General features: G+C 49.7%; 2 long non-coding RNA genes across 2 annotated transcripts; one reads left to right on the plus strand and one right to left on the minus strand.

Moving 5' to 3' along the window:
- The first annotated feature begins 2,234 nt into the window (after nt 1–2,234).
- LOC120555360 lies at nt 2,235–4,906 on the plus strand. Its single transcript, XR_005638700.1, has 3 exons — nt 2,235–2,365; nt 3,123–3,191; nt 4,858–4,906. It is a non-coding gene; the product is annotated as an uncharacterized LOC120555360 (long non-coding RNA).
- Nucleotides 4,907–13,563: 8,657 nt separating this feature from the next.
- On the minus strand, nt 13,564–16,398 carry LOC120555361. Its single transcript, XR_005638701.1, has 3 exons — nt 16,288–16,398; nt 14,027–14,204; nt 13,564–13,583 (listed from the first exon to the last, which is right to left on the minus strand). It is a non-coding gene; the product is annotated as an uncharacterized LOC120555361 (long non-coding RNA).
- Between the last annotated feature and the right edge of the window lie 1,766 nt (nt 16,399–18,164).

The raw sequence follows: 18,164 nt of genomic DNA on the forward strand, positions 1-18,164 counted from the left end.
CCTGGAAGCTCAGGCTTAGAGGAGGCCTTTTTCTGACCCGTCACGACTTTCAAGAAACACGGGCCGATCGGGGACTTCCGAAGGGATTGGCGGCTTACGAACGGGTGAGCGCGATCGCGGCGGAACGCCGGACGGGGCCCTGGCAGTTTGGGGCCCCTGGGAGGCCCCCGCGAAGAACCGGCCACGGGAAGGCGCCGCCGCTTGCGCGGGTACGTTTTCTGGGTCTCGAGGGCCCCGCGACTCCACCGCTGGAGTTTGGGGCCCATTGGAGCTCAAACCACAGGTTCTCACCCCGAAGGGACTCGCAACTACCTACCGGGTCCTCTACGATAGAGACACATACGAAACTGGGCTTTTGGACGGCTGCCAATAATTCACCCAATGACCCCTTGCGGGTCCCTATCAGTGGGCTGCGTCGACCTCCTCGACTTTAAGGTCAAATTACGTGACCTCCAGTGGCGCCGGACGGGGCAAATCTGGCGTCCCAGCGTCCGGCTGGACCTCCTCCGCGCTCCCAAAGCGTCCGCGAGCCGATGCGAGCGCGTTTGGCCCCGCGGGCCTCTCGAACGGTGCCCCGGCAGGACACTCAGGGCCCGGCTGAGGCCTTTCGCGACCCTTCGCGACCTTTGCCAAACCACGGGGCAATTTAAACGGTCCTGAGCGGACTCGCGGCTTCGGAAACGGTGCGTGTGCTCAGGGCGGGACTCGGCGGGCCCCGCCTGCTTCTGGCCCCTCGGGCGGACCGAGCCGCCCGGCAAGGCCCTCAGGCTCAGCGGAGGCCTTATTAAAAGGTTGATGCAAGATCTGGTGCTGGAATAACATTAAAAAGAGATTTTCACACACACACACACACACACACACACACACACACACACACACACACACACACACTCATACACACGCTGAGGCCTTTCGCGACCCTGCGTGACCTTTGCCAAACCACGGGGCAATTTAAACGGTCCTGAGCGGACTCGCGGCTTCGGAAACGGTGCGGGCGTTGGCGGCGGGACCCCGGGCGGAGCCCCGCCGGCTTCGGGGCCCTCAGTCTCAGCGGAGGCCTTTTTTCGCTTCCAAGGGCGGACCGAGCTGCCCTTGGAAGCTCAGGCTTAGAGGAGGCCTTTTTCTGACCTGACCCTGGGAGGCCCCCGCGAAGAACTGGCCACGGGAAGGCGCTGCCGCTCGTGGGCACGATGATCATCGCGGCCCCCGCGACTGGAGTTTGGGGCCGATTGGAGCTCAAACCAAAGGTTCTCACCCCGGAGGGACTCGCACCTACGAACCGGGTCCTCTCCCATAGAAACACATACAGAGTCGGGCCTCCAGATGTTGCTCCTCGGCCTCCAGATGTTGTTCCTCGGCTTCCGGGCCTTCCTCATACACCCAACCTATCGGTGTGGGTCCATCCAATGTTAAACTTCATACCAAACGTGACCGGTCCTCACCCCGAAGGAACCCGCACCTATGAACCGGGTCCTCTCCGATAGAAATACTTACGAAGTCGGGCTTACAATAATTCATTCAGATGCGCAAGCTTGGCTGAGGCCTTTTGTGACCCTTTGCGACCTTTGCCAAACAACCGAAAGGTATAGGCACGCGCAATCGCCGCGGGACGCCGGACGGAGCCCCCCCGTGGAGTCTTCGGGTCGAGTTTGGAGCCGCTTGGAGCTCAAACGACCGATTCTCCCACGAAAGTTTCCGGCACCTACAAACCGGGTCTTCCCCCAATCCAAATACATACAAAGGCCGCGGGCCCCCCAAGGCCACCCTTCTCGATAAAACATTAACTCACGGAGTCACGGCCTCGAAAGTCATCGGTGCGCGATCGGCGCGGGACGCCGGATCGAGCCCCGCCGTTTTGCCTTCGGCGGCCCCCGTGAAAGAACCGGTCCGCGTAGGGCCTAGAGGGTCGGGGCTATGGATTCGGGTCGCGCCGCCCCTGGGTCTTCCGTCCCAGTTTGGAGCCGATTCGCGACCGGCTCACACCGGAAGGACCCCCGGACCCAACAAACCGGGTGCTCTCCTATCGAAATACATACGAAGTTGCTCCCCGGGGGGGGTGGGGTCATTTTAATAAACTGCTAAAGTAGTCAGAGTTGTCTCAATACACATCATTTATTGGTACAATATCAAAGAAATAATCATTTATTAACTATTTGGCGTTTTTTTTTTTTTTTCATGGGCCCCAGCCCCCAGCCCTCAAAATCTTTTGCTCGCCCCTGCAGCTTGTTGAGCTGTGGGAAGTGCTCATTATCATGCGTGCAGGTGAGATCAAAGGGTGCAGCGTGGGGGAGGGGACAGCAGTCGCTAATTGAGAGGACAGAGACAGCAGATGGGAGCAGCACAAGCCCGAGCAACAAGTTTTGAGGTAAGAAACCAACAAAATCCCGTTTTATTAACTTACAGGGACTGACTTTGTGTTGTGTTAGTTGCTTTCATCGATGTGATTTCAGAAATAAAGCAGCTCTGCAGGTTTATGTGTAGGATTTCACGTCATTTTCCCGGGAAATTCAGCAAGCCATTTAACACAGTGCGTCATTTTCCCGGGAGTTTTAGCCAGCCATTTTCCCGGGAGTTTTAGCCAGCCATTTAACACATGGATGCAAAGGAATTGTTGTTAATGGTGTAAACTTTATTTTTGTTTGGGTTTTATGTGGTTAAAACACTATTAATTAAGTCAGGATAAAGTGTGTGCAGGCACATCAAAGGGAGGGTGGGGAAGGGCAGTCGTAATTCAGAGGGCAGAGAGAGCTGGGAGCAGCAGAAGTCCGAGGCAGATTTTGCGGTAAGAAATTCCATTTTATTAACTTACAGGGACTGACTTTGTGTTGTGTTAGTTGCTTTCATCGATGTGATTTCAGAAATAAAGCAGCTCTGCAGGTTTATGTGTAGGATTTCACGTCATTTTCCCGGGAAATTCAGCAAGCCATTTAACACAGTGCGTCATTTTCCCGGGAGTTTTAGCCAGCCCTTTAACACAATACTACGCCATTTTCCCGGGAGTTTTAGCCAGCCATTTAACACATGGATGCAAAGGAATTGTTGTTAATGGTGTAAACGTTATTTTTGTACGGGTTTTATGTGGTTAAAACACAGTAAATTAAGTCAGGATGACGTGCTTGCAGTGGTCGGGCAGTCGTAATTGAGAGGGCAGAGAGAGCTGGGAGCAGCAGAAGTCCGAGGCAGATTTTGCGGTAAGAAATTACATTTTATTAACTTACAGGGACTGAGTTTGTGTCGTGTTAGTTGCTTTTTTATCGATGTGATTGCAGAAATAAAGCACCTCTGCAGGTTTATGTGTAGGATTTCACGTCATTTTCCCGGGAAATTCAGCAAGCCATTTAACACATTGCGTCATTTTCCCGGGAGTGTCAGCCATCCCTTTAACACAATACTACGCCATTTTCCCGGGAGTTTTAGCCAGCCTTTTAACACATGGATGCAAAGGAATTGTTGTTAATGGTGTAAACGTTATTTTTGTATGGGTTTTATGTGGTTAAAACACTGTAAATTAAGTCGGGATGAAGTGCGTGCAGCGGTCGGGCAGGGGGGGGAAAGCAGCCGTAATTGAGAGGGCAGAGAGAGCTGGGAGAAGCAGAAATCCGAGGCAGATTTTGCGGTGAGAAAATCCTTTTTATTAACTTACAGGGACCGAATTTGTGTTGTGTCAGTTGCTTTTACCGATGTGATTGCAGAAATAAAGCACCTCCGCAGGTTTATGTGTAGGATTTCACGTCGTTTTCCTGGGAAATTCAGCAAGCCATTTAACACAGTGAGTCATTTTCCCGGGAGTTTTAGCCAGCCCTTTAACACATGGATGCAAATGAATTGTTGTTAATGGTGTACGCGTTATTTTTGTACGGGTTTTATGTTGTCTAAACACTTCATTGAGTCGGGAGAGTGCGTGCAGCGGGTCGAGGAGTCACGTCAAAGGGAAGGGGGAGAAGAGCAGTCATAATTGAGAGGACAGAGAGAGCGTGGGATCGGCAGAAGTCTGAGGCAGATTTTGAGGTAAAAATCACTGAAGACTACATTATATACTTGAGCTCTGGGCAGGCAGGAGGACCTAACGTTAAAGGGACCCCCAACGAGAAACTGGGTTTAGCTATGTGTTGGTCTATAATGGGGGGGGTGTGTGTATTCTACAGATGTAACTCAAGCTCTGGATTAACACCACCGCTCACTTCATTAGTTGGAATATAATGTGTCTTTCACTTAAGACTATATGATGTACTTGAGCTCTGGGCATGCGGATCTAACATTGAAGGGACTCACACCCAGAACCCGGGTTTTGCTATCCATAAAAGTGTGTGTGTGTGTGTGTATATTCTACTGAAGTAATTTGAGGTCTTGATTAAGATCACTGCTCACTGCAGTAGTTTGAATATAATGTGTATTTTACATAAGACTCTGGACAGGCCTGCTGACCTAACATTAAAGGGAATAACACTTAGATACTGGTTTTAGGTATGTGTTGGTCTATAAATGTGCGTGTGCATTCTACATCAGTAATTTGAGTTGTGATACACCACAAACTGGGGATCACAATGCCAATTCCCTTTCTTGAAGCCCTGAGGGGTCGGCTCGCCCCCTTTTTTTTTTTTAAGTACTGTCCCTGCAGGTGTCCCCGCTGAAAATAGGGAGAGTCTCAAACACCATTTTGTGGAAGTGGAGAGCCACCGGCTTGTACTCTAGCTGGTTCTTCAGTAGGTAGCTGTAGTAGTAGATGTAGCTGCGCCGGCTCGCGACATCGTACTCCTTTTGTCCTTGTCCTGACTTGTCTGTAACATTTTTTAAATGGGTTTTAACTGGTTCATAATAAAGAAAGTGTTCAATTGGGCTTTTTGGTTCCATGTACAGAGAGCGAAGTTATTACAAGAGGATGGGGCGTCAACACACAAGCCCAAAGCGCGGCCAAGGCAAGCACAAATGTCCAATATGTGGGCTGGACTATGCCGACTTAACGCAGCACATTAAACTAGGTGAACGTGTGGTCAACAGAACTGAACTGGAACTGCTGTCTAAGTTGGCACACACGGAGTAAGTGTCTTATCTAATGTATTTATTTATCTTTATAACTTGGCCTTTTATTTTATTTATTTTGGATTATTATTAAATAACTGTCCGATTAATGAGTCCTAGATGGATTTATAGCTTAAATATGGTGTTTTGAAATTAACACTATGACTGTGTCTCTGCTGGTTGAGTTGAAGCTGATTGGAGCTCAAATGACAGTTTCTTACATTAAAGAGTTTCACAAGTAAAATTGGAAATTAGTCCAAAATTATTTTTGTGTCTCGGTGAGGCCATTCCAGATTCGTAAATGCAGCTCTAGATTGAGATTTGGGAAGGATTGCTGAACTAACATTACAGGGACTCACACCTAGAACCTGGGTTTAACAAATGTGAACATTCAAGCAGGATGAGCTACATTAATGGCAACGTATTTGAGCACTTATTTGTTTTCATTTTTCCAGGTGCAGGAGGCCTTTATCTCTCACACCCAGGTTTGTTCAAGGTTGTCACACCGGCGGAAGGAGTATCAGACTGCTCAGCGGCAGATAGGTTGAAGCTCGGAGCCTTTCCCTGTTCCGACTCCAACCCCTCTTTGAAGTATTCGGGGAGCTCGAGGCACTCGGAGCCACTGGAAGTGTGAAAGAAGGTTTCTGCCTCTAGTCCTCCCTCAATGCAAGACCGGAGACTGTTGTATCTGAGGAACCGGGCGTACTCCTTTCGTGGCAGCAGTTTTGCTTCGACCTCTCTTCCGCCATGTTGAGCACCCCCGCCACCGCCACGATGTAACCACTCAGGAGCCCGAAAAACATCCTCTGCCTTTTTATCTGCAGGGGTTTTCTAAAGAGAATCTGTAAGAGCACAGTCCCACCTGCCAGTGAGGTTGCGCCCCATCCGCCGCTGACAGACCCTTTACGTCCTCCCCGACAGAGCCTTCACCGACAGACCCTCCGACGGACCTGGCTTCCACTCCTTGCCCGCGGCAGTTCGAGTGAATTGGAACCGCCCTGCAAAAGACCCTTCGCTTCCACCGCGCATCCTCCAACAGACTCGGGTTTCTGCGACAGACCCTCCACCACTTGCATTGACAGACACACCTCGTCCCCTTCGACCAGTGTGACCTAGAAGTTTTGAAACGGCAGAGGAGTCGTCTCTCTTCTGTTCGGCTTCAGACTTGTCTCTCTTCTGTTCGGCTTCAGACTCACAGGGGGCGCTTTAGGCAGAGGAGGCTTTGAGGACTCTCGCCTCAGACTTGTCCCTCTTCTGTTCGGCTTCAGACTTGTCTCTCTTCTGTTGGGCTTCAGACTTACAGGGCGCCCCTCCTTAGGCAGAGGAGGTTTGGAGGATTCTCTCTTGTGTTCCGCTTCAGACCTAGAGGAAAGCTTTCTAGCGAGAGGAGGCTTGGAGGAGTGTCTCTTGTGTTCCGCTTCAGACCTAGGCCGCTTAGCGAGAGGGTGTTTGGAGGATTCTCTCTTCCGTTTGACTCATCGAACAAACCCGCGCCCCTCTGCTGCAAGAACTGTGAGTTACCCTTTGATGCTTTCAAGATCACCGCTCACTGTATATTAGTTTGAATATAGTGTGTATTTTACTACTTGAGCTCTGGGCAGGACCTAACATTGAAGGGACCCACACCCAGAAACCGGGTTTAGGTACGGTTGGACTATAAAAGTGTGTTTGTATATAGTAAGTAATTTGAGCTATGTGTTAAGACCACTGCTCACTGCATTATTTTGAATATGCTGTGCATCTTAAGACGATTTTTATAACTTTAAGCTCTGGGCAGGCCTGCGATCTAACATTACAGGGACCCGCACATAGAACCTGGTTTAACACATCTGCACATTCAAGCAGGATCGGCTACATGAACGGCAATATATTTGAGCTCATATTTGTTTTTTTATGCTTCCAGGTGCAGAAGGCCTTCAGGTGCTGAGATCCAGGGCCCTTCCTCAGTCCCACCTGCCAGTCAAGTCATGTGCCCATCCGCAGTTGAGCCGTTTCCATCCTTTCGCCCCGGAGTTCCGCTTAGTAACGTACTTCACAAACGCGACGGCATCCGTCGGGTAGCTTTTATGGTCGCCCTCTTAGTCTTTTAGACATTGATAATCCTTACAATTTTGTACTTACTTCCTGATCCGAACGTAGTCCTTGAGAAAGAGAAGGTTCAGATGCGGAACAGCGGGCTCGGACGTGAACGTCAAGGAAGTAAAGGACCCGGTTAGCTGGCTGGCGGGCATTCTCCTTATTTTCTCAACCTTTTCTCGACTGGTTGAGAAGTGCAGCTGTTTCAGGTCGCCGCTCCATTCGTCATTCCGTTCTTCTTCGGCTTCCAGCAGCTCTTTACCACCTTCAGCTCGGCAGCAAGGATCCCACAGTTCTTGCTGCAGGGGGTCGGAGTCCTCGCAACCGCTCGTTCCTCCTAAACAACTGCTTTCTTGGCAAATGGCTGGCAGGTTCGTTCACTAGGGCCCCCGCACTGGCAGAAGGAGTGGAAGACGCTCGGGCGGGCGGACCGGGCCACCATTATCACTGGCGTGGTTTGTTCGACATCATGGAACGAAGGACGGCTCTGCGGGGACCGGGCAACGACCACTGGCAGGTAGGACTTCGAGGAAAGGTCCTGGAACGCCCATCACTTCTTGCATAGCTGCTTCATCGATTCACATCGAGATGTGAGGTGCCATCGGGCGGGTAGTGGAACTCTGGGCTTTGCGATGAGGAGGACGCGGTCGGTAGATCGGGTGCTAGGGGCGACAGCTGGCTCTTGGCGCTTCACAGAAAGTCCGGTAAGATCACACGCCACACCTGTATTTGCTGACGGATCATAAAACGTAGAACACGGTACATAAATTGTTTCAATTTTCAGTTGAATCATGCGGTTATTGAAATCGTGATGAAAAGACTTCTGTGCACTCAGTAAGAATCACTGCACTCAGTTAGACTACAAGGTGACAATATTTAGCTCTGGGCAGGCCTGTTGCCCTAACATTACAGGGACTCAAACCCAGAACCCGGTTTTGCTATCCATAAAAGTGTGTGTGTGTGTGTGTATATTCTACTGAAGTAATTTGAGCTCTTGATTAAGATCACTGCTCACCGCAGTAGTTTGAATATAATGTGTATTTTACATGATACCTGGACAGGCCTGCCGACCTAACATTAAAGGAATAACACTTTAGATACTGGTTTTAGGTATGTGTTGTCTATAAATGTATGCGGTGCATTCTACATCAGTAATTTGAGCGTGATACACCACAAACTGGGGATCACAATGCCAATTCCCTTCTTGAAGCCCTGAGGGGTCGGCTCGCCCCTTTTTTGGGTACTGTCCCCTGCAGGTGTCCCTCAAGGAAAATAATAGGAGAGTCTCAAACACCATTTTGTGGAAGTGAGAGCCACCGCTTGGTACTCTAGCTGGTTCTTCAGTAGGTGTAGAGATGTGTTAAACCCAGGTTCTATGTGCGGGTCCCTGTAATGTTAGATCTAAGGCCTGCCCAGAGCTTAAAGTATATAAAATAGTCTTAAGATGCACAGCATATTCAAAATAATGCAGTGAGCAGTGGTCTTAACACATAGCTCAAATTACTTACTATATACAAACACACTTTTATAGTCCAACACGTACCTAAACCCGGTTTCTGGGTGTGGGTCCCTTCAATGTTAGGTCCTGCCCAGAGCTCAAGTAGTAAAAATACACACTATATTCAAACTAATATACAGTGAGCGGTGATCTTGAAAGCATCAAAGAGTAACTCACAGTTCTTGCAGCAGAGGGACGGCGGGTTTGTTCGATGAGTCAAACGGAAGAGAGAATCCTCCAAACACCCTCTCGCTAGAAAGCGGCCTAGGTCTGAAGCGGAACACAAGAGACACTCCTCCAAGCCTCCTCTCGCTAGAAAGCGCTCCTCTAGGTCTGAAGCGGAACACAAGAGAGAATCCTCCAAACCTCCTCTGCCTAAGGAGCGGCCCTGTAAGTCTGAAGCCCAACAGAAGAGAGACAAGTCTGAAGCCGAACAGAAGAGGGACAAGTCCGAAGCGAGAGTCCTCAAAGCCTCCTCTGCCTAAAAGAGCCCTGTGAGTCTGAAGCCGAACAGAAGAGAGACAAGTCTGAAGCCGAACAGAAGAGAGACGACTCCTCTGCCTTTTCAAAACTTATAGGTCACACTGGTCGAAAGGGGACGAGGTGTGTCTGTCAATGCAAGTGGAGGCGGAGGGTCTGTCGCAGAACGCAGGTCTGTTGGAGGATGCGGTGGAGGCGAAGGGTCTTTCGCAGGACGGTTCCAATTCACTCGAACTGCCACGTGGGCAAGTGGAGGCGAAGGGTCCGTCGGAGGGTCTGTCGGTGAAGGCTCTGTCGGAGGACGTAAAGGGTCTGTCAGCGGCGGATGGGGCCGCAACCTCACTGGCAGGTGGGACTGTGCTCTTACAGATTCTCTTTAGAAAACCCCTGCAGATAAAAAAGGCAGAGGATGTTTTTCGGGCTCCTGAGTGGTTACATGGTGGCGGTGACGGGGTGCTCAACATGACGCGGAAAGAGGTCGAAGCAAAAACTGCTGCCACGAAAGGAGTACGCCCGGTTCCTCAGATACAACAGTCTCCGGTCTTGCATTGAGGGAGGACTAGAGGCAGAAACCTTCTTTCACACTTCCAGTGGCTCCGAGTGCCTCGAGCTCCCCGAATACTTCAAAGAGGGGTTGGAGTCGGAACAGGGAAAGGCTCCGAGCTTCAACCTATCTGCCGCTGAGCAGTCTGATACTCCTTCCGCCGGTGTGACAACCTTGAACAAACCTGGGTGTGAGAGATAAAGGCCTCCTGCACCTGGAAAAATTAAAACAAATAAGTGCTCAAATACGTTGCCATTAATGTAGCTCATCCTGCTTGAATGTTCACATTTGTTAAACCCAGGTTCTAGGTGTGAGTCCCTGTAATGTTAGTTCAGCAATCCTTCCCAAATCTCAATCTAGAGCTGCATTTACGAATCTGGAATGGCCTCACCGAGACACAAAAACCACACAGGGACTAATTTCCAATTTTACTTGTGAAACTCTTTAATGTAAGAAACTGTCATTTGAGCTCCAATCAGCTTCAAACTCAACCAGAGGACTCAGACATAGTGATAGCATGGATTTCAAACACCATATTGAAGCTATAAATCCATCTAGGACTCATTAATCGGACAGTTATTTAATAATAATCCAAAAATAAATAAAATAAAAGGCCAAGTTATAAAGATAAATAAATACATTAGATAAGACACTTACCGTCTGTGTGCCAACTTAGACAGCAGTTCCAGTTCAGTTCTGTTGACCACGCGTTCACCTAGTTTAATGTCGCTGCGTTAAGTCGGCATAGTCCAGCCCACATATTGGACATTTGTGCCCTTTGCTTGGCGCGCTTTGGGCTTGTGTGTTGACGCCCCATCCTCTTGTAATAACTCGCTCTCTGTACATGGAACCAAAAAGACCAATTGAACACTTTCTTTATTATGAACCAGTTAAAACCCATTTAAAAAAATGTACAGACAAGTCAGGACAAGGACAAAAAGGGAGTAACGATCGCGAGCCGGCGCAGCTACATCTACTACTACAGCTACCTACTGAAGAACCAGCTAGAGTACAAGCCGGTGGCTCTCCACTTCCACAAAATGGTGTTTGAGACTCTCCCTATTTTCAGCGGGGACACCTGCAGGGACAGTACTTAAAAAAAAAAAAAGGGGGCGAGCCGACCCCTCAGGGCTTCAAGAAAGGGAATTGGCATTGTGATCCCCAGTTTGTGGTGTATCACAACTCAAATTACTGATGTAGAATGCACACGCACATTTATAGACCAACACATACCTAAAACCAGTATCTAAGTGTTATTCCCTTTAATGTTAGGTCAGCAGGCCTGTCCAGAGTATCATGTAAAATACACATTATATTCAAACTACTGCAGTGAGCAGTGATCTTAATCAAGAGCTCAAATTACTTCAGTAGAATATACACACACACACACACTTTTATGGATAGCAAAACCCGGGTTCTGGGTTTGAGTCCCTGTAATGTTAGGGCAGCAGGCCTGCCCAGAGCTAAATATTGTCACCTTGTAGTCTAACTGAGTGCAGTGATTCTTACTGAGTGCTGCAGAAGTCTTTTCCGCGCGCATTTCAACACAACACGCATGATTCAACTGAAAATTGAAACAATTTATCATACACGTGTTCTGCGTTTTATGATCCGACAACAAATACAGGTGTGGCGATGTGATCTAACGGACTTTCTGTGGCGCAGAGCCAGCTGTCGCCTCTAGCACCAATCTCGACACGTCCCTCCTCATCCTCGCCCAGAGTTCCACTACCCGCCGATGGCACCTCATCTCGATGTGAATCGATGAAGCAGCTATGCAAGAAGTGATCGGGAGGACGTTCCAGGACCTTTCCTCAGTCCTACGTACGCGAGGTCGTTGCCCGGTCCCCGCGAGAGCGCGCCGTTCCCGCGTGCCTCGCAACAAACCCGCCAGTGATGTCGCGGTCCGGCCCGCCGAGCCGTCTTCCACTCCTTCCGCCAGTGCGACGCCCTTTGAAACGAACCTGCCAGCCATTTGCCAAGAAAGCAGTTGTTTAGGAGGAACGAGCGGTTGGCGAGGACTCGACCCCCTGCAGCAAGAACTGTGGGATCCTTGCCGCCGAGCTGAAGGTGGTAAAGAGCTGCTGGAAGCGCAAGAAGAACGGAATGACGAATGGAACGACGACCTGAAACAGCTGCACTTCTCAACCAGTCGAAAAAAGGTTGAGAAAATAAAAGGAGAATGCCCGCCAGCCAGCTAACCACGTCCTTTACTTCCTTGACGTTCACGTCCGGCCCGCTGTTCCGCATCTGAACCTTCTTTCCAAGGACTACGCTCGGATCAGGAAGTAAGTACAAAATTGTAAGGATTATCAATGTCTAAAAGACTAGAGGACGACCATAAAAAGCTACCCGACGGATGCCGTCGCGTTTGTGAAGTACGTTACTAGCGGAACTCCGGGGCGAGGAATTGGGGAAACGGCTCAACTGCGGATGGGCACATGACTTGACTGGCAGGTGGGACTGAGGAAGGGCCCTGGATCTCAGCACCTGAAGGCCTTCTGCACCTGGAAGCATAAAAAAAACAAATACGAGCTCAAATATATTGCCGTTCATGTAGCCGATCCTGCTTGAATGTGCAGATGTGTTAAACCCAGGTTCTATGTGCGGGTCCCTGTAATGTTAGATCGCAGGCCTGCCCAGAGCTTAAAGTATATAAAATCGTCTTAAGATGCACAGCATATTCAAAATAATGCAGTGAGCAGTGGTCTTAACACATAGCTCAAATTACTTACTATATACAAACACACTTTTATAGTCCAACACGTACCTAAACCCGGTTTCTGGGTGTGGGTCCCTTCAATGTTAGGTCCTGCCCAGAGCTCAAGTAGTAAAAATACACACTATATTCAAACTAATATACAGTGAGCGGTGATCTTGAAAGCATCAAAGAGTAACTCACAGTTCTTGCAGCAGAGGGACGGCGGGTTTGTTCGATGAGTCAGACGGAAGAGAGAATCCTCCAAACACCCTCTCGCTAGAAAGCGGCCTAGGTCTGAAGCGGAACACAAGAGACACTCCTCCAAGCCTCCTCTCGCTAGAAAGCGCTCCTCTAGGTCTGAAGCGGAACACAAGAGAGAATCCTCCAAACCTCCTCTGCCTAAGGAGCGGCCCTGTAAGTCTGAAGCCCAACAGAAGAGAGACAAGTCTGAAGCCGAACAGAAGAGGGACAAGTCTGAAGCGAGAGTCCTCAAAGCCTCCTCTGCCTAAAGAGCGGCCCTGTGAGTCTGAAGCCGAACAGAAGAGAGACAAGTCTGAAGCCGAACAGAAGAGAGACGACTCCTCTGCCGTTTCAAAACTTCTAGGTCACACTGGTCGAAAGGGGACGAGGTGTGTCTGTCAATGCAAGTGGAGGCGGAGGGTCTGTCGCAGAACGCAGGTCTGTTGGAGGATGCGGTGGAGGCGAAGGGTCTTTCGCAGGACGGTTCCAATTCACTCGAACTGCCACGCGGGCAAGTGGAGGCGAAGGGTCCGTCGGAGGGTCTGTCGGTGAAGGCTCTGTCGGAGGACGTAAAGGGTCTGTCAGCGGCGGATGGGGCCGCAACCTCACTGGCAGGTGGGACTGTGCTCTTACAGATTCTCTTTAGAAAACCCCTGCAGATAAAAAAGGCAGAGGATGTTTTTCGGGCTCCTGAGTGGTTACATCGTGGCGGTGACGGGGTGCTCAACATGACGCGGAAAGAGGTCGAAGCAAAAACTGCTGCCACGAAAGGAGTACGCCCGGTTCCTCAGATACAACAGTCTCCGGTCTTGCATTGAGGGAGGACTAGAGGCAGAAACCTTCTTTCACACTTCCAGTGGCTCCGAGTGCCTCGAGCTCCCCGAATACTTCAAAGAGGGTGGAGTCGGAACAGGGAAAGGCTCCGAAGCTTCAACCTATCTGCCGCTGAGCAGTCTGATACTCCTCTCCGCCCGGTGTGACAACCTTGAACAAACCTGGGTGTGTGAGATAAAGGCCTCCTGCACCTGGAAAAATTAAAACAAATAAGTGCTCAAATACGTTGCCATTAATGTAGCTCATCCTGCTTGAATGTTCACATTTGTTAAACCCAGGTTCTAGGTGTGAGTCCCTGTAATGTTAGTTCAGCAATCCTTCCCAAATCTCAATCTAGAGCTGCATTTACGAATCTGGAATGGCCTCACCGAGACACAAAAACCACACAGGGACTAATTTCCAATTTTACTTGTGAAACTCTTTAATGTAAGAAACTGTCATTTGAGCTCCAATCAGCTTCAAACTCAACCAGAGGACTCAGACATAGTGATAGCATGGATTTCAAACACCATATTGAAGCTATAAATCCATCTAGGACTCATTAATCGGACAGTTATTTAATAATAATCCAAAAATAAATAAAATAAAAGGCCAAGTTATAAAGATAAATAAATACATTAGATAAGACACTTACCGTCTGTGTGCCAACTTAGACAGCAGTTCCAGTTCAGTTCTGTTGACCACGCGTTCACCTAGTTTAATGTGCTGCGTTAAGTCGGCATAGTCCAGCCCACATATTGGACATTTGTGCCCTTGCTTGGCCGCTTTGGGCTTGTGTGTTGACGCCCCATCCTCTTGTAATAACTCGCTCTCTGTACATGGAACCAAAAAGCCCAATTGAACACTTTCTTTATTATGAACCAGTTAAAACCCATTTAAAAAATGTTACAGACAAGTCAGGACAAGGACAAAAAGGGAGTAACGATCGCGAGCCGGCGCAGCTACATCTACTACTACAGCTACCTACTGAAGAACCAGCTAGAGTACAAGCCGGTGGCTCTCCACTTCCACAAAATGGTGTTTGAGACTCTCCCTATTTTCAGCGGGGACACCTGCAGGGACAGTACTTAAAAAAAAAAAGAAAAAAAAAGGGGCGAGCCGACCCCTCAGGGCTTCAAGAAAGGGAATTGGCATTGTGATCCCCAGTTTGTGGTGTATCACAACTCAAATTACTGATGTAGAATGCACACGCACATTTATAGACCAACACATACCTAAAACCAGTATCTAAGTGTTATTCCCTTTAATGTTAGGTCAGCAGGCCTGTCCAGAGTCTTATGTAAAATACACATTATATTCAAACTACTGCAGTGAGCAGTGATCTTAATCAAGAGCTCAAATTACTTCAGTAGAATACACACACACACACACTTTTATGGATAGCAAAACCCGGGTTCTGGGTGTGAGTCCCTTCAATGTTAGATCCGCATGCCCAGAGCTCAAGTACATCATATAGTCTTAAGTGAAAGACACATTATATTCCAACTAATGAAGTGAGCGGTGGTGTTAATCCAGAGCTTGAGTTACATCTGTAGAATACACACACCCCCCCCATTATAGACCAACACATAGCTAAACCCAGTTTCTCGTTGGGGGTCCCTTTAACGTTAGGTCCCTCCTGCCTGCCCAGAGCTCAAGTATAATGTAGTCTTCAGTGATTTTTACCTCAAAATCTGCCTCAGACTTCTGCCGATCCCACGCTCTCTCTGTCCTCTCAATTATGACTGCTCTTCCCCCCCTTCCCTTTGACGTGACTGCTCGACCCGCTGCACGCACTCTCCCGACTCAATGAAGTGTTTAGACAACATAAAACCCATACAAAAATAACGCGTACACCATTAACAACAATTCATTTGCATCCATGTGTTAAAGGGCTGGCTAAAACTCCCGGGAAAATGACTCACTGTGTTAAATGGCTTGCTGAATTTCCCAGGAAAACGACGTGAAATCCTACACATAAAACCTGCGGAGGTGCTTTATTTCTGCAATCACATCGGTAAAAGCAACTGACACAACACAAATTCGGTCCCTGTAAGTTAATAAAAGGATTTTCTCACCGCAAAAAATCTGCCTTCGGATTTCTGCTTCTCCCAGCTCTCTTGCCCTCTCAATTACGGCTGCTTTCCCCTGCTCACCGCTGCACGCACTTCATCCCGACTTAATTTACAGTGTTTTAAACCACATAAAACCCGTACAAAAATAACGTTTACACTATTAACAACAATTCCTTTGCATCCATGTGTTAAAGGGCTGGCTAAAACTCCCGGAAAATGGTATGAGTATTGTGTTAAAGGGCTGGCTAAAACTCCGGAAAAATGACGCACTGTGTTAAATGGCTTGCTGAATTTCCTCCGGAAAATGACGTGGAAATCCTACACAATAAACCTGCAGAGCTGCTTTATTTCTGAAATCACATCGATGAAAGCAACTAACACAACACAAAGTCAGTCCCTGTAAGTTAATAAAATGGAATTTCTTACCGCAAAAATCTGCCTCGGACTTCGTGCTCCCAGCCTCTCTGCCCTCTGAATTACGACTGCCCTTCCCCACCCTCCCTTTGATGTGCCTGCACACACTTTATCCTGACTTAATTAATAGTGTTTTAACCACATAAAACCCAAACAAAAATAAAGTTTACACCATTAACAACAATTCCTTTGCATCCATGTGTTAAATGGCTGGCTAAAACTCCCGGGAAAATGGCTGGCTAAAACTCCCGGGAAAATGACGCACTGTGTTAAATGGCTTGCTGAATTTCCCGGGAAAATGACGTGAAATCCTACACATAAACCTGCAGAGCTGCTTTATTTCTGAAATCACATCGATGAAAGCAACTAACACAACACAAAGTCAGTCCCTGTAAGTTAATAAAACGGGATTTTGTTGGTTTCTTACCTCAAAACTTGTTGCTCGGGCTTGTGCTGCTCCCATCTGCTGTCTCTGTCCTCTCAATTAGCGACTGCTGTCCCCTCCCCCACGCTGCACCCTTTGATCTCACCTGCACGCATGATAATGAGCACTTCCCACAGCTAAACAAGCTGCAGGGGCGAGCAAAAGATTTTGAGGGCTGGGGCCTGGGGCCCATGAAAAAAAAAAAAAAAACGCCAAATAGTTAATAAATGATTATTTCTTTGATATTGTACCAATAAATGATGTGTATTGAGACAATTCTGACTACTTTACCAGTTTATTAAAATGACCCCACCCCCCCCGGGGAGCAACTTCGTATGTATTTCGATAGGAGAGCACCCGGTTTGTTGGTGCGGGGTCCTTCCGTGTGAGAGCCGGTCACGCAATCGGCCCCAAACTGGGACGGAAGACCCACGGGGGGCGGCGCGACCCCGAATCCATAGCCCCGACCTTCTAGGCCCTCGCCGAAGCCGGTTCTTTACGGGGGCCGCCGGGGGCCCCGAAAACGGCGGGGCTCGATCCGGCGTCCCGCGCCGATCGTGGACCGAAGACTTTCGAGGCCGTGACTCCGTGAGTTAATGTTTTATCGAGAAGGGTGGCCTTGGGGGGCCCGCGGCCTTTGTATGTATTTGGATTGGGGGAAGACCCGGTTTGTAGGTGCCGGAAACTTTCGTGGGAGAATCGGTCGTTTGAGCTCCAAGCGGCTCCAAACTCGACCCGAAGACTCCACGGGGGGGCTCCGTCCGGCGTCCCGCGGCGATTGCGCGTGCCTATACCGTTCGGTTGTTTGGCAAAGGTCGCAAAGGGTCACAAAAGGCCTCAGCCAAGCTTGCGCATCTGAATGAATTATTGTAAGCCCGACTTCGTAAGTATTTCTATCGGAGAGGACCCGGTTCATAGGTGCGGGTTCCTTCGGGGTGAGGACCGGTCACGTTTGGTATGAAGTTTAACATTGGAGGGACCCACACCGATAGGTTGGGTGTATGAGGAAGGCCCGGAAGCCGAGGAACAACATCTGGAGGCCGAGGAGCAACATCTGGAGGCCCGACTCTGTATGTGTTTCTATGGGAGAGGACCCGGTTCGTAGGTGCGAGTCCCTCCGGGGTGAGAACCTTTGGTTTGAGCTCCAATCGGCCCCAAACTCCAGTCGCGGGGGCCGCGCGACCCCGAATACGTGCCCCCCGAAGCGGCAGCGCCTTCCCGTGGCCAGTTCTTCGCGGGGGCCTCCCAGGGTCAGGTCAGAAAAAGGCCTCCTCTAAGCCTGAGCTTCCAAGGGCAGCTCGGTCCGCCCTTGGAAGCGAAAAAAGGCCTCCGCTGAGACTGAGGGCCCCGAAGCCGGCGGGGCTCCGCCCGGGGTCCCGCCGCCAACGCCCGCACCGTTTCCGAAGCCGCGAGTCCGCTCAGGACCGTTTAAATTGCCCCGGTGGGTGGCAAAGGTCGCGAGGGGTCGCGAAAGGCCTCAGCGTGTGTATGAGTGTGTGTGTGTGTGTGTGTGTGTGTGTGTGTGTGTGTGTGTGTGTGTGTGTGTGTGTGTGTGTGTGTGTGTGTGTGTGAAAATCTCTTTTAATGTTATTCCAGCACCAGATCTTGCATCAACCTTTTAATAAGGCCTCCGCTGAGCCTGAGGGCTTGCCGGCGGTTCGTCCGCCCGAGGGCCCGAAGCAGGCGGGCCCGGCCGGTCCCGCTAACGCGACCGTTTCCGGGCAGAGTCCGCCAGGACCGCTTAAATTGCCCCGTGGTTTACAACGTCGGCGGGTCGCGAAAGGCCTCAGCCGGGCCCTGAGTGTCCTGCCGGGGCACCGTTCGAGGGGCCCGCGGGGCCAAACGCGCTCGCATCGGCTCGCGGACGCTTTGGGAGCGCG

Source organism: Perca fluviatilis, unplaced genomic scaffold (genome assembly GCF_010015445.1).
Source record: "Perca fluviatilis unplaced genomic scaffold, GENO_Pfluv_1.0 PFLUV_unplaced_scaf_99, whole genome shotgun sequence".
Taxonomy (NCBI): domain Eukaryota; kingdom Metazoa; phylum Chordata; class Actinopteri; order Perciformes; family Percidae; genus Perca; species Perca fluviatilis.